Here is a 22,616-nt window from a genome sequence, read left to right on the forward strand (position 1 = left end):
TAGAGAAAGTAGCAGGAGCCACTCTGATAAATTCAAAATAATGTTAAGCAAAAGGAAAAACAGTCAAAATAGGTCAGGAAAAGGCATTAATATAAGCATATATTTTCCTGAGAGGAGATAATGAAAAAACTAGAAACAACTAGCTATGGATCTGTGGTTTTTCATAGGTGTGTTGAGTGAAAAAGTAGGTATCTTTTATTAGAGCTACCCAAATCTGAGGTCTTGACTACACAGACAAATTGCACTAATTTAACTACATCATGTTAGAAACTGATGTTAAATCAGTGCCAACCCCTGCTCAAGTGGACTTTCTTTAATTGGTTTAAGACTGCCTGATATAAATGTAACTTAAATTGGTAACCTAAGGTAAACTGAGATCACGCACTCAAACCGAAATAAGAGGTTACAAGGTGGTAGCACTGATTTAATTATATCAGTTTCTAAGCTAATTTAGCTAATTGGTACAACTTGTGTGTGTAGACAAGACCTGAATATGCAATGCAAATGCAGAGCTACAATATGCATATGCAAGTACATCAAAATTTCTAAACACTGCTTCTTGGAACAGCTAGTCCTGGAACCCACAAGGGGAAAGACAATTCTTGATTTAGTCCTAAGTGGCATACAGGATCTGGTCCAAGAGGTGAATATAGCTGAACCACTTGGTAATAATGACCATAATGTAATTAAATTTAACATCCTTGTAGGGAGGAAATACCAAAGAAACCCATCCCAGTACCATTTTACTTCAAAAAGAGGAATTACACAAAAATGAGCAAACTAGTTAGATGGAAATTAAAAAGAATAGTCTCAAGAGTGAAATGCCTGCAAGCTGCATAGAAACTTTTTTAAAACACCATAACAGAGGCTCAAACTAGATGTATACCCCAAATAAAAAAAGAAGTAAGGGGACCAAAAAAATACCACCATGGATAAACAACAGAGTAAACGAGGTGGTTAGGGACAAAAAGACATCCTTTAAAAATTGAAAGTTAAATCTTACTGAGAAAAATAAAAAGGAGCATAAACTCTAGCAAGTCAAGTGTAAAAGAATAATTAGGCAGGCCAAACAAGAATTTGAAGAGCAACTAGCAAGACACTAATAGCAATTTTTTTAAAGTACATCAGAAGCAGGAAGGCTGCCAAACAATCAGTGGGGCCTGGACAATGGAGGCAATAAAGATGCACTCAAGGAAGATAAGGCCCTTGCAGAGAAGCTAAATGAATTCTTTGCATCAGTCTTCACTGTAGAGGCTGTGAGGGAGATTCCAATAACTGAGCCATTCTTTTTAGGTGACAGCTCTGAGGAACTGCCCCAGATTGAGATGTCAATAGCAGAGGTTTTTGGAACAAATTCATAAATTAAACCATTAAGTCACCAAGACCTCAAGGTATTCACCCAAGAGTTCTGAAGAAACTCATATAAAATTGCCAAACTACTGACTGTGGTATGTAATCTATCACTTAAATCAATCTATGTACCAGATGACTGAAGGATAGCTAATCTAATGCCAATTTATAAACAAAAGCTCTAGAGGTGATCCTAGCAATTACAGGCCAGTAATCCTAACTTCAGTACCAGGCAAACAGGTTGGAACTATAGTAAAGAACAGAATTAACTAACACATAGATTAACACAATATGTTGGGGAAGAGTCCACATGGCTTTTGTAAGGGAAACCATGCCTCTCCAATCTAGTAGAATTCTTTGAGGGGGTCAACAAACATGTGGACAAGGGTGATCCAGTGGATATAGTATACTTGGACTTTCAGAAAGCCTTTGACAAATTCCCTCACAAAAGCTCTTAAGGAAAGTAAGCAGTTATGGGATATCAGAGGTAAGGTTCTCTCATGGATCAATAACTGTTTAAAAGATAGGAAACAAAGGGTAGGAATAAATGGTCAGTTTTCGCAGTGGAGAGAGGTACATAGCAGGGTCCCCCAAGGATCTGTCCTGGAACCAGTACTGTTGAAAAAATTAATAAAACTTCTGGAAAAAGGAGTATACAGTGAGGGGCAAAGTTTGCAGATGATACAAAGGTACTCAAGATGGTTAAGTCCAAAGCTGACTGTGAAGCATTACGAAGAGATCTCAGAAAACTGGGTGACTGGCAATAAAATGGCATATGAAATTCAATGTTGACAAATGAAAGTAATACACATTACTTAAAACATAATTACAACTACATATGCAAAATGATAGGGTCTAAATTAGCTGCTACCGCTCAAGAAAAAGACTTTGGAGTCATTGTGGATAGTTCTCTGAAAACATCTGCTCACTGTGCATCAGCAGCCAAAAAAGCTAACAGAATATTAACAACCATTAGGAAAAGAATGGAAAATAAGACAGAAAATATTATAATGCCCCTACATAAGTCCATGGTACACCCACACCATGAATACTGCGTGCAGTTCTGATCGCCCCATCTCAAAAAATGATATATTACAATTGAAAAATGTACAGAGAAGGGCAACAAAAATCATTAGGGGTCGGAACAGTTTCCATATGAAGAGAGATTTAAAAGAATGGAATTGTTCATCTTAGAAAAGAGACAACTACGGGGGGATACGACAGAGGTCTATAAAATCATGAATTGACAAAGTGTTAGTTATCCCTTCACATAACACATGAGCCAGGGGTTACCCAATGAAATTAATAGGCAGCAGGTTTAAAATAAACAAAAGAAAGTATTTTTCACAGAACATACAATCAACCTGTGGCACTTGTTGCCAGGGGATGTTGTGAAGGCCAAAAGTATAACTGGGTTCAAAAAAGAATTAGATAAATTCATGAAGGATAGGTCCAGTAATGGCTACTAGCCAAGATGGTCAGGGACGCAACCCCATGCTCCGAGTGTGCCTATACATCTGACTGCTAGAAGCTGTGACTGGACAACAGAGGATGGATCACTCAATAATTGCCCTGTTTTGTTCATTTCCTCTGAAGCCTCTGGTTCTGGCCACTGTTGGAAGACAGGATACTGGGCTAAATGGACCATTAGTCTGACCCAGTGTGGCTGTTCTTATGTTCTTTTTAGCTCAATTAATAAACCTTTACTGCAGCGTGTAGAATAAGGTCATATTTGTTAAGACTGGATGATGGGAGTGTGCATTTTAACTACACACAAACGTGGGCTGACATATAATAAGAGTCCTATTTTTACACACACAAATTATAGCAGAATATGTATAAATACATACTGTATGTTTCTATTAGTGATGGGACAGGATAAACATACAAATGAGGTGTTGAGGTGTGCATTTCCTTCATTAGCCTGCAGTAGCATTCTCATTAATACAGGATCACATTCTTCTGTGCTTCTTGTCCTATGCAGCATTATTAACCATGCGCTTAATGGACAACTTTGTGCACTTACATTGTGTAGGATAAAGCTAACGTTGTTTACAGTTCAACATTACAAAGAGCAAATCTTCATTGGCAGGACAAGAGGCGGTTGTGGTGGAAACACTGAGCCCTCCCAATTGTCCCAGTCACTTACACATGCACCCTCAGAGTTTTACCAAGGCTATGGGTACTCCAGTCTTCTAGTTTAACCCATTCAGGGACACCGTAGCAGGGAAACACAAAACACAGATTTAGCAAAGACATTTCTTAACCATAGGCACTTTACTATTAAAGTACCTGAGAGTTACAAATCTTTGAAAATCACAAAAGTCCTGAGATGTGCCCTTTCCAGTCTGACCTCATGCCTTCTTTGGGACCAGGTTTGTCATCATGTCACACTGGACAGAGTCCCTCCTTCCCTCTCTTTCCTGCAAGTCATTCTTACAATATGGTGATGGTCAGGCCCCTGCACATAGGAGAGCCCCACTCTTAAGTAGGTCTCTGTCACTGTGCCATGTGCTCTACCTAGGAAGCTTGCCCTGCCATGCTTGCCCCACCACCCCTGCAGGTGGCTGTGTAGAAAGGCCATTGTTCCATGGGGATGAGCCAGTCATTCGAAGTCTATAGTTGGCTCTTCAGTGAGGTATCAAACACTTTTCCCAGGCAGGGCAGCTGTACAATATGCTGTCCTGAGGCTAGTTCAGAATAGTCTTCAACAGATAGCACAAAATAGAGTTCATAATTTGATACAGACACATCCCACTCTGTTGCAGTCATCATTACACAACATAACTGTAACAAAATACCCAGGGACATTTATTCATCATAAACCTATATCCCACCCATTGACTTAGCATATAGGCAAATAAACAGTTTTTTAAAACAAAAGAGGTAATTTCTAGTATCCACGGAGTCCAGAAATTAAATTGTATATGGATATACATAGTACTTAGAGAGTTTACATTTAATTATTTGGGGATAAGGAAAAATGACTATATAAGGAGATGCATCTTTGGGAAAGGTGACCCTCACCAAGACAATATTATTCCAGGCATCTTGAGTGGCTGCTGACTGTATGAAGGAGCCTTACTTCTGAAAAGGAACAGGGCTAATCTTATATGTAGCAAAGGTGGACTAATTGATGAAAATATGTAGGGGATGAAGTGCACTCGTCAGATGCCTGCATCTACCCCTTTATTTATAATAGAAATTTATTCACAGATAGTAATGTCAATTTAGTAGATGCTGAATTGGTACAATGATCAAGATGAATGCTTGGGTGTTTTTTTTTTTTAATGAAACCTCATATTGTATAAGTAAAGCGGTGGCCTTCATCTCAGGCATTTCATTACCCAAGCAACTGACTGATAATGGACCATTGCATCATTTCTTATTGCTTAAATAATGGTGTTATACTGAGTGAATGTAAAGCAGGACAGGATGAATATAGGAACATACCAAAGTTTAATACTTTTTCTTTTTGCTATATTTAAAGGTTTCATTGGTTGCAAAATGGTATTTTTTAGAGTCTTAAAGGATATTTCTAGACATTGAGGTATTTGATTGATTTCTGGTTTCCACCGAATTTACCCTGTTAGTATTAACTACCTAAATAGTCCCTCATTTCTTCCTGTTTTTGTTTTTTTTAATTTCACATTACAAACAAGTTGGGCCAAATTCAGACCTGGTTTAAGTCTACGGCTTTCACTAGGTCTGAATTTGATATTTTGTCTATACCTCTGTTTCCACTAGGAAATAGATCAATGGCTGGAAATGGTTAACTATAACAAGTCCCCTTCAACTGGAGCTGAAAACTATTTAGCTCCTAGCATACACAGTACAATGCCATTTTCAGCACAATCACAAAAACTGTTCTGCAGACTTGGTGCAGTTAAACCACTTTCAGGCCCAGTCCTAGGGGATCTGTTGATGCTGGTTATCATTTTTAGTCAGTAGCCTAAAGGCAGACAACCATTTTTTTGCCAATGGGTGAGTGTCTAATGTAGACAGGACTTAAAAAATAAATGTATATGAACTCTTACTTATCTTTATGATACTTATGTGGATCATAGTTAAAGGCAAGCTTTTTGAAAAATCCTTCCAACATCTTAATCAGAATCTCATATTTTCTAATAAAACTTATTGTAGATCAACTGTAGGACAATGAGAAAAGACACACTAAAATTTTGCATGTGCTAGATGAGTACTACAGGAGGATCACTAGTAAATAATCTATAGTTATGACAAGCCACAATATTTTCAAGGTGCTCAGCAACCTCAAAGTGAATTACACAGCTAGACCATAATGAGAACAAGATTCTAGAATAATTTCCTGTCTCTCCAATTCAGCATGAATGAATAGAGTCAACATCTTTCAAAAGATTTCATACAATGGACTGAGTCCTTATATGAAGAAGCAGCAAAACATGACAAATTTGCGTGCCTGCTTTTGACATGTTGAAACGTTTTTTAATTCACATGTTCTTCCTCATTTGTGAGCTTTTAAAACAACAACAGACATACAGATAATTTGATAGCTTTGGTGGTAGCACTGTGGATTGCCATGCAAAAGCTCTGGGTTTGGAAGCAACTCCGAATTGTTGCCCTTTGGATAGAGAGAAGGCAGTGGCTCACATAATACAAAAGTTAAGCATTCAGCCAGTGGAATTCAGGCTTTGCTAGTACTCTTCTAGGAGCATTCCTAGTGCTTGGGACTGTAGGCATGGGGTGTGGAAAGGTAACCAAACCAAAGGAAGGAAATTAAGTGTAAAAGCAGAACAAAGTATCAGCCCAGCATAAAGGGGTGGTGAAAACATAAGGACCCATTGAGAATACCCCACCTCCGCCATCCAACTTTGGAGAGGTAAAAATTCCCTTAACATATGACAGGTTTCAGAGTAGCAGCCGTGTTAGTCTGTATCCGCAAAAAGAAGAACAGGAGTACTTGTGGCACCTTAGAGACTAACAAATTTATTAGAGCATAAGCTTTCGTGGACTACAGCCCACTTCTTCGGATGCATATAGATGGTTCTATATGCATCCGAAGAAGTGGGCTGTAGTCCACGAAAGCTTATGCTCTAATAAATTTGTTAGTCTCTAAGGTGCCACAAGTACTCCTGTTCTTCCTTAACATATGCTCTTTCTGGAGATGGTAGATGAATGCAAACTGAAACAGAATATAATGAAACACACACTTTCCGCCATACTTTTTATTAAATCTATAAGAGTTTGATTACAGATGCAGAATTTCAGTTTATCAGACTCCTGTTGCATATTAGAGTTACCACAATAAATGTATGTAGCAAAGACTGATGAGATGACATCACATATAATAACGATTTCTTTTTTTTTAATTTAGAAAGCATATAATAGTTCACTTGGCCTAAACTCCATTTTTCTTTACAAGTACAAATAGCAGTTTGGCATTCTAGGTGAAATAATTTTTTTTAAATGATCACTATCTTTTTCGGTTTTGAGGGATATGTTCTTAGTTCTGAACTCTTAATTCTTAGGTAGATCTTGAAAAAAGTAATCAGGATGTTTCTTTATACTCTGAGGTTATGTTAACTGATCCTTTTAGTCAATGTCTACTTGCCTATATAAAACTTAAAGATAATTTTATTCTCTGTCACCTCTGCTGTCTTGTATTTTATGCTAGCATTAGACTGTTTATTTTTAGACTGGGGGAAAGTGAAATTATATATAGTAAGCAATTAAGACCTAGAATTTTCAAGCTGTCATTGCAGATTACGGACAAAATTGTATTTTAGTTGAATCTTACTAGTAGACAATGTCAACTCTCTGTAGTCTACCTGCCTATAATCCACTGCCAAGAGTAAATAAGGAGTCTTGGGCATTTTTTTTTTTAAGTCTGTTACCTCTATGTTACAGAATTCATGAGAAAGGAAGAAAAGTATATAAATATAAGCATCGGTTTCTCCATTTTACTTTAGATATTTAACAAGGAACAAATTACTATCATCTCATCTTGAGGTGAGTAGTTAGGAGCTTGAGGAACTGGGAAGACAGGGCTAACCATTTCAAGCATTTTTGACCATTGTACAAGCATTTTCAACCATTGTATATTTATGATGAAACATTGTGGCAGTGGGAAGAATCACACAGAGGTATCTACTGTAAGAACTTGGCTGCCTAGGAGTAACAAAGTCTGCAGAACCACTGAAATATGGAGATTTTACTTGCTTTGAAATGTCTAACCTTGCAGAACCACTGTAGATGACTCTAAGTACTAGTGTGTACTCCAAGGCCCTATAAAGTTTGCCTTAGAATACCCAGTTCCTCATGATTACCATAGACACTGGTGGGAGTGCTCCAGAAAGGGTTTAATTGCCTTGGGATGCCCAACTGAACTGTGGAAGGAGGGATTAGACATAGTTATGAATAGCAAAATTTACAAAGGGGACTTGGACTTGGACATGGGACCCCCATGACTGGCAAAGCAGGAAAACCTGCTGTGGATGAGGAGTCCTGAGGACAATGCAGGTGTTGAAGAAAAGAAAGGCAATTTAAATAAGGTGGAAGAGACAATGGTGCAGGATGGGTCAGTACATCTAGGCAGATAGGAAGAGAAAGTAGCATGCAACAGTCCAGTCCAATGAAATGCACCAGAACAGTCCATGTGGAGGCTGAGGTAGGAGAAGACAGCAAGAGAAGAACTGTGACCAGGTTGCAGGTCAAAGAGCATTAGGAACTGTGCATAGCTTGCCACAGCAGTGATGGGAAATACTTGGGAGAGAGAGGAACACAGAGAGCTAGCTGAGAGCAGCTGGAAGTGGGCCGATAGAGAGAGGAGTATTCTTTGAAAAAGACTGAGATAAAATGGAGTCCCGGGGCCAGAAAGAAGGAATCCAGGAGCGAGAGCTGCAATGAAACAGGTGAAGGAGGCTACTGCATGCTGGAATGAGAGAATCAGAGATGGTTTTAGGGAGTCATACAGCTGGAGAAGAAGCAGGGGAGGACTGTTCAGACAGAAAGGTCCATCATAGGGCAGAAAGGTTTGTGATAAGCAGAGAGATCATTCAAAGAAGGAGTCCAAGGAGCCACCCGGACATAGGACACTTGCCTTCAGGGACAGGAGTTTTTATGGCTCTGTGGGTGCTTCTATTCTCAATTTGGAGAGAATAAGGCCATGTCTAAACTTGCCAGTAGATTAGCACTGCTAGACTGGATGCAGTGGGTGTCAATTTAGCGGTCCTGAAGACAGGCTAAATCGATGGGAGAGCACTCTCCCATCGATTTGTGTACTCCAGCTCACCGAGAAGCGAAAGGGAAGTTCGCGGGAGATAGTGCAATGTAGACACCACAGTAAGTGGATCTAGCTATGTAAACTTCAGTTACATTATTCACTTAAATGAAGTAGCGTAACTTAGATTGATTTACCATGGTAGTGTAGACCAGCCTCAGCCTTTTTACCTTCCAGTTCCCAGCATGATGTAATATTTTTCTTTACACTGGGACATCTTGTTGGCAGAACTGTATCTCTAGTCGTTCCTGACTTCCTAGAGTTTTCTAATATGTTATTTTAATGAGGCAGTGATGTGATTTAAAAAAAATATTTGAAATAACTATATAGTATAGCACAGGGAAGTTTGTGATATGTAGTGTAGGTAGGGCTCAATCCTGCTCCTGTTGAAATCAGTGGAAGTTCTGACCCTGTCATAGAGAAGTAACTACTAAATGTTTTACCAACCACCTTGTAAATCAAAGCTGGGTCACTAAATATGGAGGGCAAATTTTCTGGTGGTGCTCAGGGATGTTTTATAGTGACTGACTGTAGCACTGCATGTGACCATGTCATTAATTTGGTAGTATTATCTTTTATATAATAAACTCTGCCATACAGTAGTATACTTAATAATGTCATTTTTAAAGCTGAACTAATAACAGAAACTTTCATGCAATGCTGCAGGACAGTTTATCATACGCAACCCTTTAAAATCCATCTAGATCTTATTTCTGGCAAAACCAGGAAAAGGTACATTAAAATACATTGTGTTTATATGTATGTTTGATTTATGCCGAGGCAGTAACTAGGGTATGGGACTATGACTGGGAAACCTTGGTTCTGTTCCCAGCTCTGCTACTGTATTGCAATGTGACTTTGAGTAAGGGCTTCTCTACACTAGGGGTGCTACAGCGGCACAGTTATGTCACTGTAGTGCCATAGTGTAGATACATCCTACATCAACAGAAGGGGTATTTTCATTTGTGTAGGTAATTCACCTCTCTGAGCAGCGGTAGCTAGGTTGACAGGCACATTCTTCTGTCAATCTAGCTATTTCTACATCGGGGGTAAGGTCAGTATAGCTTTGGTGCTCAGCAGTGTGAATTCACACCCCTGAGCAACACAGCTATGCCAATTGAAATGTCAAGTGTAGACCAGGCCTAAGTCATATAAGTCTAGATTTTCAAAAGTGCCTGTGAATTTTGGGTGCCTCAAGTTTGAGCAGTCAACTTGAGATACGTAGGTGTCTCAAGCTGGGCAGCTGAAAAATGAGGCACCGCAATTAATAGAGATTATTAAAAAAATGTGGCCTTAACCTCTCAGCACCTCAGTTTCTATATGTGTCTAAATGGGAATAATGATGCATATCCTACCTTTATAATATGTACCAGATATAAAGTGCTACATATGAGGAAAAGTACTATATGAGTGCTCAAAATTGTTAGTTTTCACCAACCATCTTTTTAAAAGATGAGTCTTTAGCTAGCTCCACTGGTTTTAGTAGCAGATCTATGGTACCAGTGATGGAGCTTAGTCAGATATAGGTGATACCTGTGCTTGATTCAGGTTCAACCTTGGAAAATATACACAGTCTGTATTTAACCCAATAAGCAAAGAAATATTTACAAAAAGGGCTATCTCATTACTAGACGTTAATTTACAATTAGTCAAACAGATGATCTGATATCTGCTAATGAAACAAATATCAATATTACATTTTAAAACAGGATATTACACAGGAATATATACATAACTAGAATGATAGGTTTTTCAAAAAACAAATCTATAAACCAAAGCTACCTTTGAAAGCTACAAAAAAGTCTGGTCTTATAAAAGAGGAATTTAGGATGCATATTAAGCATCCAGTATAAAAAATATTATATTAACAAGCATTGTTAAGGTTGCTGTGGTAACTTCTCAGTTTTTCCTTAATAGCCATGTAAAGCTTTCATTAATGGCTAGCACGAATTAGACCTTCTCCTAGGCAATTTGAACTCATGTATGGCCATCTATTAAGGGTTGTTTTTTTTAATTGAATGAAGGATTTCAGCCTTTTTTTAAAGCAGAGTGGTTGTTTTTCCTGATGCTTTCCCGCTTTTAACTTCCCTGCTCCTGAAGTGTTACTTAAGGGCATCATTAGTGAACATTTGGGGCAACTGCCCAAATATTAATATCAAAGCCCTCAATGTATTTTCCATTTGTTTTGATTGAGACATTTAATTTTGCCTTCATTTTCTTCATGATTATATTGACCACAGAGATTGAAGTCTCGTCCTTTCCCTCTGAGCACCTTTTCAGTTTGGCAAGAAAAGTGGTGGAAATACTACAAAACTAAAAATTCTCACCACTTTGTCCTCCTAAACAGTGTATGCATAGGTGACTTTTGTTATATATATACTGTTGCTGCTGAATACATTTGTTAAAGTGTCCTCAATTTGACGAGTTCCATCTGTGTGGAATCTCCCTTTAACCATAATATCTTGTGCTGTGATCTCACAAAGTAAATATCTGTATTACAGTATTAAATAAACAAATAATCAGGAAATAGGTACCTTGCTTTAAGAAGGCCTAAATATGGTTAGCCTGAGTCAGTAACTGGATGGGAGAATTCCGAAGATCAGCTAGATGTTGTATGAAGTACAATAAATACTACTTAGAGTATGCTTGCATAATCAAGGTGCTAAACAGATATTAACCATTCCAATTAATCCTCACAGCACCCCAGAGAGAGAGACATGTATTGTGCTCTCCATTTTACCGTAATGATGAAACAGAGACCAGGTTTAAATGCCCAAGACCACATATCAAAATGACTGACGGAGCCAGGATTAGAAAGCAGGAATTCCTGGCTCTCAGTTCCATTTCCATTCCACCAAACCAATAAAAAAATCTATTGTTGGACATGGCAATATGTGGCACTCTTCCCTCTGGCATCAATAGTGAACAGTACTTGGTTTAGAGGACTCTGCGCAGCTAATGAATTCATCTGTCAAATTAGACAATAATTAATGTCCTGACTTCTTTTAGTCACTAAAGAAAATGTGGTGTTTTTGTAGCATAGGGACCTAGCATCCTTGCCGAATTCCATTTCTGATGTTACACTGTTTTTACTGCACCTAAATCCTCTCTGTAGTTTCCTTCTTCACTTCATATCATAAACTGTGTGTAATATTTCTGTGCACTGCTAAGAGAGCTGCTGCAGCCCGCCCATCCCAGAGGAGACTGCATTTCAGTGGTGGATGACATGCTCCCTATTTATTCATTACCTACCTCACATGAATGTTCTGAAGTTTAAGTAATTAATATTTGCAAAGCACTTTTAGATGCTCAGTTGAAAGGTATTATAGAAATGCAAAGTACTGTTCTTCTTTTCAGGCAGGATGTATCCAATACACCCCATTTCTTGTAACTTTTAATGAGGGCAATAGGCAACAATGAAGTGGTGGACCCTGATCCTGACCATCTTCTTTCTGTTTGTGTTTGGGAGCTCTCTTGGTGGTGAGGAATTGGAAGGGTCAAATTAAAATTCCCCAAATTCAATAGTTTAAATCCTACAGTACTGAAAAATCTTTGGTTATCTTTTTCACTTTGCCTGATGGTAACAAATTTTGGAAGAGAATTCCTTATCCTTTCCTATAAAAATCTAATCTTTTTATAGCCTAATCCCACGAGGAGTGGAACTGAGGACCTCTTCTTGGCTTCAGTAAGAGTTGCAGATGCATCGTTTCACAGGATTCAGCTCGTAAAGTGGTGTGTGTGTGCGCATATAACATATAAAAGGAATGAAAAAATATATATTTTTTAAAAACTTCATTTTAGTTTTATTGCTCTAAAAGAAACTTTTCAATAGGATCTTCAAGTGGGACATTCAAGCAAGTCAGCTAATATTCTGTATCTTTTGAAAGTCCTGGAGGACCATTTGGTGAATCAGAGAAGCATGTGTTTTTCCTTAGTAATCCAGTTTATTGCATACATAAGACCCAGTCCTAAAGTCCCCAAACTTACAAAGTTCCCAGTGAAGTCAGTGTGAACGTCTTCTGCTCTAGGATTTCTACTTCAGTTCCACAATTCAAAGCATAATCATCAGAAAACTTCTGAAGACTGAGATAGAAATATACATAAAATTCAGACAGAAATTATAGCCTTTGTTTTTAAAATTGTATGTGTATGGCATAAATATTGTTTAAAACATTATTTCTTTAAAAGTCATCACATCTGTCTTTGCCTGCTTTCTATTGTACCTTACCCAAGTCTAACCTATTTCTTGAAATCTCATTTTAAAATAATGTTTTATTAATGGTCTATTAATAGGCAATCATTTAAAATAAGTCTGATCAAAAAGTAGGACTAATTTTAAATCATTGTTCCGAAAAATGTTTCATTTATTGCATTCCTTGTGGCTATTTAAGTTCAAAATTGTATAGCTAGAGGGTAAATTGCAGATACAGCAGCTTGTTTTATCATTATGATGAAAACATTATTCAGATTTGTAATACTAATTAAACTTTCCCCATGACCCTTGACTTTTAATACAAAAGTTGTGTCTCTGTTTTAAAAAGCTTCATTTCTTCAAAGCTATCTATGAAATATGCTAAATGTGTCTGATAGTCAAAGGATACATCATCATTGCAACTTAGTCTTCATTTTAGTTTAGTTTAGAGAATTCAGAAACAAGAGACAGATTTTGTTTCCTACTGCGAGGCAAATGTTCAGTATGCAGATGGATTCAGTCACATGATTCCCATTAATTTTAATAGGAGATGCACAGGTAAATCTGTGCGCTGAAATTCACGGGCAGTTAATGCCAACAGAATTTACTGTTCCCAATTTTCCTCTCTGAGGTTCCTGTCTACCTGCACCTCCCAAACACCTCTATGAGGGTACTGAGGGAGAGGAGAAGAGGGAGCAATATAAAGTAATTCAGATAAAAGCATTCAGAGTTTTATATGTTTATATGATTTGCTATATATGTGCAAGGATGAGAAATGCACAAACAATCTGCATCATCTGGGGCAGTGAGTACTTTTGAAATGTATAAATACAATGTGTTTTGCACAGTGCACTCTTTTTTTTAGTCATAGTATGTAAGAATTACATACAAATCTAAAAGTGTAGATGTTTTTAGTGATAGGAGCTATATAAGCACCTAGGTAAATACTACTAATAAAAAATACGAGAAAAATATTTAGAATTTTTATTTATAATTGACCTAATAAGTATTTAATTAAATTATCTAAATTCCTGTGATCTGTAATCCAGAACAGATTCTTGCTGAATCCATTTGGTACCTCAAAAAGTGTAGGTGGTGGGGTGTATAGTACCAGTGTCTAAATGAAATACACAGAAATGATCACCAGCAGTTCTGTTGAGTTTTGGCCCATCAGCAAGCATTGAGAAGATAAGCACTCTTTTGAATAAAGGAGGAAGGGAAGCTTAGAAACATGAGTAAAGAATATGATAGGAGACAGCAAAGCAGAACAAATATTTGTTAACATCAGGTCCACTTTCTGCCACCATTGCTTCTACTGAAAACAACAGACTACTTAAATACTAAGGATCTACTCAGCATTAGTAAGGGGGCAAAATTGGCGGTTTTGTCTCAAAGGGATTTTCTTCTGAGCCCACCTTGTCAAACTGTGAATATGTAACATGATTTGCAGATCAGTCACTAATGCCAAATATGCAGTGAAGCTATACTTATCTGGCATATAACAGTAGTGTATATATCTTGTATTTATTAGATAGGCAGCCACTTGAGTTGATCAGCTACAAAAATTTCATTGAAAAGAGAGAGTTGCTCACCCACTATGAATAAATGTAGTTTTCTTCACCACTTGCTGAGTCAGCCTCACTTGTGGTCTGAAAAATGAAATCAAAGAGATTCTGCATATACTTTGTTTTCAATTTGGGATACTGAGGGCAATAAAAAGGGAACTTTAGGACCAGATAAAGTGGCTTGCCCTACGCCTTTTGCACTGCTCCTGCAGCACAAATGGAACAGAATCCAGTTCTAACTCCCCTGCTGGGTATACTCACAGGGTGCATAGCCAGGTGATAAGTCACTCCCCCTCCAGTCCCCGGCAAGGGGAATGTCTCTAGGGAAGGAGGAACATCCAATGCATTCTGATTGTGCTCAGCTGGCAAACAGTTCCTGAAGGATCAATGCCAACTGGTACAAGTTAGAGCAGCCCCCAGGCTCCCTTAACATGTGCCCAGATGAAGAATGGGTAGAGAATCAAGGAGCCAAACAGCTTCCTGGCAGGCCCTCTCTCCTGTACTCAGTAGCTGCTGAGCACATCAGAGAGTCTGGCCCTCTGTCTTTATAATGCAGCTCACCAGTAGAACTGAACACGAACTTCTCAAGTGCTCCCTGCATATGGGACATCTAAAAGAAACACAAACTGCAAGTGACTTAGCTTTTTTCTAGGGCAATTAATAGGTTATTGTTCTGATCTTTATATTGACAACCGTTCCACTGGTTTCTTTTGCACTTACTTATATTGAGGTAGCATTCTGATCTGGAGATGTATTTGGCCTGGATATAATGAGAAGGAAGAGGACAATGACTTGGCCTCCAGCACTTAGCTAATGAGTTCATCTTGCCAAGAATCCATTTCCATATGGGGCAGTTGTTATTATTGCCCCTTTTGCTTCTTCAGGCTATATACTTGGAAGGATTCATACTTCTGTTCTCTTAGCTACCCTCCATGCTCTTAAAAAATTGTTACAGACCTCATTCTCCTCTTCATGGATGGAATACCATTTGACTATGGATAGTTTGATACACATATGGTTTTATTTAATATCCTATCTGATTTTTGACACAACAGCTTAGTAACACTACTTAATATGAAAGGCTATTTGAAAACACCTGGCTGAAAAAAGCAGAGGCTGAGAAGACAGGTGCTCTGCGATGTGAAAAAATGCTGGCTATATCTTCACAGTACCAGCCATAACGAGAGCATTATTGACATTCCCATCTGAAGGCAGAACATACTCAAAAATAAAATTCTATATTAAATTAATGGAGATATCCCATCTCCTAGAACTGGAAGGGACCTTGAAAGGTCATTGAGTCCAGCCCCCTGCCTTCAGTAGCAGGACCAAGTACTGATTTTGCCCCAGATTCCTAAGTGGCCCCTTCAAGGATTGAACTCACAACCCTGGGTTTAGCAGGCCAATGCTCAAACCACTGAGCTATCCCTCCCCCCTATGTAATAGATTGCAACAGATAATCTGGAAGGTTGGAGGGAACAGATCTAATTTTGGAGCCATATAATGCCACATGAAAAATATGGCTTGGTGAAAGGCTGCCTTTTTTGTATGCCAAAAAAATAGTTACTTAGAATGCTGTTGTCATTTCTGGACTTTCAGAGGAGTGTCTTTTCCAGCCTCAAATTTGATAGTATGGACTCTGCTATACTTAAGAGAACAAAGTGTGCATGGCTCACTGAAGAAGATTTAATAAAATATCTTCATGCAACAGCAAAATGTGATCTCACACACACTCGCTCAATTTGGAGTCTGTTAGAAGAAAGGCCTGCATGAGGAGCAAAATAAGGTGCATCGCTGACCGTTAACAATAACGGTGCTATCTGAAGGCAATTTGAAAGATAAGGAAAACTCTAAAATACATTTTTGTAAGTTGTGAGAGAAGATTCGGAAACATTTATACACATTTAAATAACAAACCTTTGAAAGACAGAATGTAATTCATATCTGACATGTTCCTAGCCACAGAAGAAGAGATCAAGTCATAAAGAGGCTAACATATGTACAGTTGAATATCATCAACATAGAAGAGGTGGTAAAGGTTAAAATGACTGAAAGGAAGAAACTATAAGAAAGCTCATGGTGGGACCTAGTAGGATTCCACATCTGTGATGATATGTCCATAAATTCTCAGTTGGCTGTTCCAAGTCTGGATGGATGATGATTCACTGTCTACATTTCATAGTCACCATTTCATTCTCCATCATTTGTCTCAACCTCTGACATTGCACTACAGAATATTCTGCTCTTGTTTTGTAAATATGAACTGGACAATGTTGTTTTGTTTTTAAAAGATGACAAAAGTACTCCTGGAGAAGCCAGGATATTTCTTCCACCATTGCACGGAAACTGTTGGGGTTGCATCATCTGATACCTAGATCAATATTTCAGTAGCTCCTCTCTGTCCCTCAGTGCCTGGAGAAGGATTCTTCAACTGTTGCACCTCTTCTCCTCCCTGATAACACAAGTTAAACAAGCATAGAGGTGTGTTTGTTTACACACAGGCATTCAGTTCGTTTCTCACATATTGCTGAGATGAAAAAGCTGGCTTATATGCGAGTTTATATGACATACAGAACTTCACTAGTAGTCACACAATGTGAGACAATAATTAGCTGCCTTCGGTTCTGAGGGGCATGAGAGGCAAACTTCTGGCTCCTCTATCAGAGAATAACATCATAATAACTATTCATTCTGTTCTGTTCTAAACCCATATTTTATTCCATTACTTCCTCAAAATTGTTCCATTTGGGCTAAAATTTCTCATGCATAGTCTCATTCCCAAAGTGAATTTGTTTTTGTAACTTCCATCAAAATTGGCTGAAATGAGTTATGAGTGCATTAAAAAGATACATAATACCCTTTAAAACATAATGCAATTTTTATAGTTGGAATAGACAAAAATAGGTTCTTTGTTAAACTTCAAAGCTGCTGTTGGCTTGTGCCCACACCTGTACAGCTTTATATATGAATGAGCTTGGGCAGGAACAAGGTCTCAGTCATCAGTGAGGGATAACTGCCTCTGACACACTTGATGAATTTTCACATATACATAGTACTTCATTTTTGTTATTTATCAACTAGGTGCCCAATGCTGCTGGCGGGCCTGGATCTCTGTTGCACTATGGCTGCTTTGCAACACTGAAAAGCAGCAATACGCCTGAGCAGAGGAATCTGCTACTGAGATGGGACCACTGTAGCAGCTTCTCCTTATTCCAGCCTCCAGCATAAGGGCCGTTTCCATGGAAAGGAAAGCACATCCAGGTTATCCTTACATCTCACAACTTCCAGGTGCTGCAAGGACCCCCTACGTGCCATTGGTTGCAGGTGTAAGACAGACTCTTACACCTTGTTCTCTTATGCTAGGTGTTGGTGCATTCCAGCTGCAGGACTTGGGAGCTGTAAACATGGTTTAAAGGCACCTATACTCACTCTCCTCTTCTGGATATCTGCTGAGTACAGCTTGGCTGTTCCACAGAATCTGTGACACTGATTTAGCTAGAGTTTTGCACAGGGAATAATTTCAGAATTGGGTCTAGAAGCTGGAACTCTGAAAATACACACCTTAAAACACAGATTAATGACTGTGTTCAAACTATCCCACAATATATGTGGGGTTCATCTAGAAAGTTGCAAATGGTGTGTGAAAAGTGTGCCACTTTCCTGAGTGGCAGTGCAAGGAGGATGAAGAGAGTGACATGTAATTATGACTGTGCTATTTGCTATAATATTCACTATAGACAATGTTAGAAAAGCCCAAAAGCCTCAGATAAAAAAAAGATTAAACTTTTTTTTTAATTTCAAAACACTCCCACTCTTCCTTTTAAAGAAACTAAAATCCTTTCAAAGTACACTTTTAAATTCCCTTAAAGAACATTGACTTTTCCTCAGGCATTAGTAAAGATTTGAGAGGATTGTTGATATTCTTTTATTTACCAACACCACAGATGCAGTGCTACCTAGTTTTACAGTAAGAGATGAAGAGAGGAGACCATCTGCCAATGTGCAGAAGTTAAACTAATAAGGTAGTTAAGAAGTTCTATCCTATATTACATATTTGATCTAACATAGCAAATTATCTAGTATTTATTATCCATAATACAATTATGCTGTTAGTACAGTGCATTAAAACAATTGAAGAAAGTGCATGTGGTACTTGGAACCAATGTTGTAAACATGCCAGGGCTGATCCTCGGTAATTTAAAGAGGAATTCCCCGATACTCTTCACAGGAGAGACGTCTGTATGAAACGGATTTCCTCTAAGTTTGGAAAATGAACTGCAACAGTTCTTAGGAAACTGTTTTGAAATGGCAAAATAAAGACAGTTACATATAAAAGTAGAAGAATGTAGCTTTACAAATTTAGTTAATGACGTTGTCAAGCTGCATTACAGATTTTCATCTCACTACAGGATGTCCTTCTACTACTGGATAGGTGAGAGGAGAGGATTTTCATAAATCCAGAAGTGAGCACAGAAGGAAGAATTATATACCACAAATTACATTCTCGACAGATTGTGGGTCTGACTTCCATTCTTATATTAGTTAGGTATAAGTATCTCTGACTATGGGCCATCTGCTGTCTTGTATGTATTGCATAACTAAAGAAAAATGTCTAGATGCAGGTATTTTTCATTCACATAAACTTATCTGTGAGAATTAATATCCCAGCCGGTAGGATGTTATATAGAAAGAAAATCAGGTGTTACTTTGCAAAATTGTACCCATGTTTGGTTTATGAGCTCAAAAATCACAGTGTAATCTGGACAAAATAAGTCATTAGTAAGTGTGCTGTAATGCCATATGACAACCTCAAGAACAGCATAATCAGCTGGGGAAATATATAGAAGAAGTTAACAATAACTTGTGATCAGCTATATCCACATACAAATTTGGGTTAAAAGGAAGTATAGTTGTGTATAACCCATCTGTTCATAATAGAGCAGAGCCAGTGTTTGTGATTGTAATCTATGTTGTGCCAGTATTAATTATTCATTCTGAATTACCAGATACCAAAAGTGCGCCAAATATTAAGAATACAAAATGGCTTCCAACTCTAGGATAGGACTGGCTGATTATATCATATTGCATACAGACCCCGCTACATATGATTCAATCAGATATAGCTGTGAGCTTAGCACAGTACATTGCTGCTTCTGTAAGAGCTGTTGGGTAGTTACCTATGGGTCACCTTTACTATATGATACACCTACAGTATAAAAGTAATATATAGATGGGTGTGTGTGCAACATGATATAATCACCCAGTAGTGCCCTAGAGTTGGAACCCATTTTACATTTAGCAAATGCCATATATTTAATAACCATGCCCTCCAAACTGAGAAGGGGAAATATCTGTGTTTTTTAAGGACATAGTCTTATTCACAAATTTGCACTATACTCCATTTTAAACACTTCAGCATGATCTTGTTCATAAGCCTGAAAATGCTGATCTAGTCAAGGGTTGCTTACATTACTCAATATTCTCCTTCACAGAGTTGTAAGTTGTGCACCTGCTTAAATCTGTGAGAATATTTTACTGCTGAACTTAACATGGCCATGAGGAAACATACTTTTCTCCTCAAAAGGTCAAACAGAAGGACCCAGTGAGTATTTTACTTGAGTAAGATACGCACAATGGGACTGAAATCATCTATTAAATAATGTCTAAGGCAGTTTTGAAGTCTGTTTAAATGATAGGAAAATGAGATTTCCTGGGGAAGTCCCTTGGTCTGTTTGTTCCATTCAGTCATTTAAAAAAAAAGTGTTTTGAAGTCTTCAGATTGTCCCCGTGGCCTCTTTCAAATTGCATTGACCCCCCCCCCCCCCCCCCCAATACCTTCAGTCAAGTCCTCAATAGTTACTAAACATTTTTATTTAATTAATATAAGTAATTAAATCATCACCATATAGAGCCAAATTCTGCTTGATGAACTCACATAAGTAGTCTGATTAAATTCAGTTGGACTACTCGCATGAGTAAAGCAAGCATAATTTTGTCATAATCACAATTAAAACATAACCCCCTAAAACAATTGTCGCCAACAATACTCTGGATTTAATTAAGGGCAGATAATGGATGAAAAATTATTCTGAGGGGATGAAGAAGGGGTACAGCTTTTGTATCTATTTTGTAACTATCTTATCCTAAACAATGCCAAAGCCTCTTTAATGTTTTTAACATCTGATAATTAGTGCTTCTGAGCACTGAACGAAATGTAATCCAATACTACAACATAACTAGATGTCCTGCAAGATTTTGAAAGGACCTGATAATTTTGGTAGCATTTTACATCGATGTGCCAGTGAAATCAGAGGCATGCCACACACAACTGCTTTCCAGTGGTGGCTTGGCAGTTACCTGCAGCAAAGGAGTATGTAAATGACATACCTGCCATTTCCTGGGTAAGCAATATGGCATGCTGCAGCACTGGCTCACTTTTCTGATAAGCCATTTCCATTCTGTTTTGTGGATAACTTGAGATAACATGGGTAAACAGTTAAAAAAACTGCTTTTCTTACTTTAAAAGCCTGAAATTCCAAAAGTGAATGCAACTTTTTAAATCTGTCCAAAATTGTTAATGCAGAGATGTTTCCTGTCTTTTGAAATCTGAGGACGGATCTGAAGCAAATTGATATTTCCCTTTAAGTAGCATGAACTATGTGGCAGCATTAGTATTCTATCACTAATTACCCAAATCCTCTAGAGTAGATCCACAAAAGACCAAATCCTACTTGCCTAGCTGACTCAAATAGTCCTAGTGAGGCCAGTGATTTTATGCACCTGAATAAGGTGAGCAGTATTAGCCCATAATGTTGTTCTTCAGCATAATAGGACCTTTACAATAGCTGACGTGTGGCCAGCCAGCTCTCTATTTGGTTACACATCTGAGAAAACTGCAGAGAGTAAATTACTTCACCTAAGGTCACAATTAATTTACACTCCAGGTGGCTGATCATCCACTGGCTGCACAGCACCCAGCAGTAGAAAAGCCTGCTAGTTAAGATGAAAATGGTAATAAAGTGCAGAAAATGCTGGGTACCCCGTCTTCCCTGTCCTACAGGAACAGACCTGAGGTTATGAGGATAGCAAAAGGTACTGAACTAACGCTGTGCATGGTTGGAGAGATGGGTATAGTCAAGCCAAAAGTAGGTGGGAAGAAAAGGGAGTGCACATGACAGGGGCCTGTATAGCATCATTTCTCCAGTAACACCTGCAGGAGCGGTCCCAAAGTTGACATAACCTAAAGCAACCGATGGTTGTTTTATGTCCGCATCCTAGCTATGGGAAAGAGTAAAGTATGACAGCATTGGAGCCCACTGTATGATGTGCTGCTGCTTGCAAACTCTGTAATGTGCACGTGCCAATTTTCAGTATTAGCCAGTCTAACAAAGGCGATGTGCCGCTGATGTTGCCAACTTATGCAGCCTATGTGCTCCTGCCCAAAAGGGAATCTTAGGGTTTGCTTCTGGCTCCTAATGGCCACTATGGCTCTTGCAGCATCTATATACACTACAGCAGAATTAGCTACATCTGGATTGTCTCTATCTCATTATACTCATTATAAGCACATTATCCCCACATCTGGGCCAAACTGCTACCATTATCCTATATGCTCATGTCATGGTATCTAGCTGGCTGCTGCTTTTTGTACCTACCTAACTATGGCTGCTTCTCCCAACCAGGATACAACTCTTCCTTTTTACTGTGTTTGGAAATGTTGGGAATTCACTGCACCCTTTTCTTCCCAACAAAGATCATCTGCCTATTTGTGCTTTAAGGGAATGATTCCGCCCTTCTCTTTCACCTGCCTATGGGCTGCATTATCCCCTTTCCTCAGTATAATCTACTGGAAAGAGGGATGGTTAAGAAAACTCTAGGCGATTTTACTCAGAGTTCCTCCCAAATCATTCCATTAGGGTCAGGGTTCTCCACTGCCCAAGCCCCACATAGAACAGGCCACAGGACCGACATGTATGTGATGTGCTACAGATTCCAAGGGATGAGCACCAGACCAGAGCCATCCATACTTAGGCCCTATGTCTCTGCACCAGCTGTCTGTTCCAAGGGATCCCACTATACATCCCCATGCTCTTGCCATGAGGCTCTACTGGAACGACTCTACTAGAGACTCTCCATAGCTATTCTGGCCTCAGATACTCTTTGAAAGGGAAGTTCCCCACCAGTGTGGACTCATTCAGAAATATAAAACAGCACCAGACTTATCTTTCCCAGGTAATCTTCTCATGACTGT

The sequence above is a fragment of the Chrysemys picta genome, chromosome 2 (genome assembly GCF_011386835.1).
Source record: "Chrysemys picta bellii isolate R12L10 chromosome 2, ASM1138683v2, whole genome shotgun sequence".
Lineage (NCBI taxonomy): Eukaryota > Metazoa > Chordata > Testudines > Emydidae > Chrysemys > Chrysemys picta.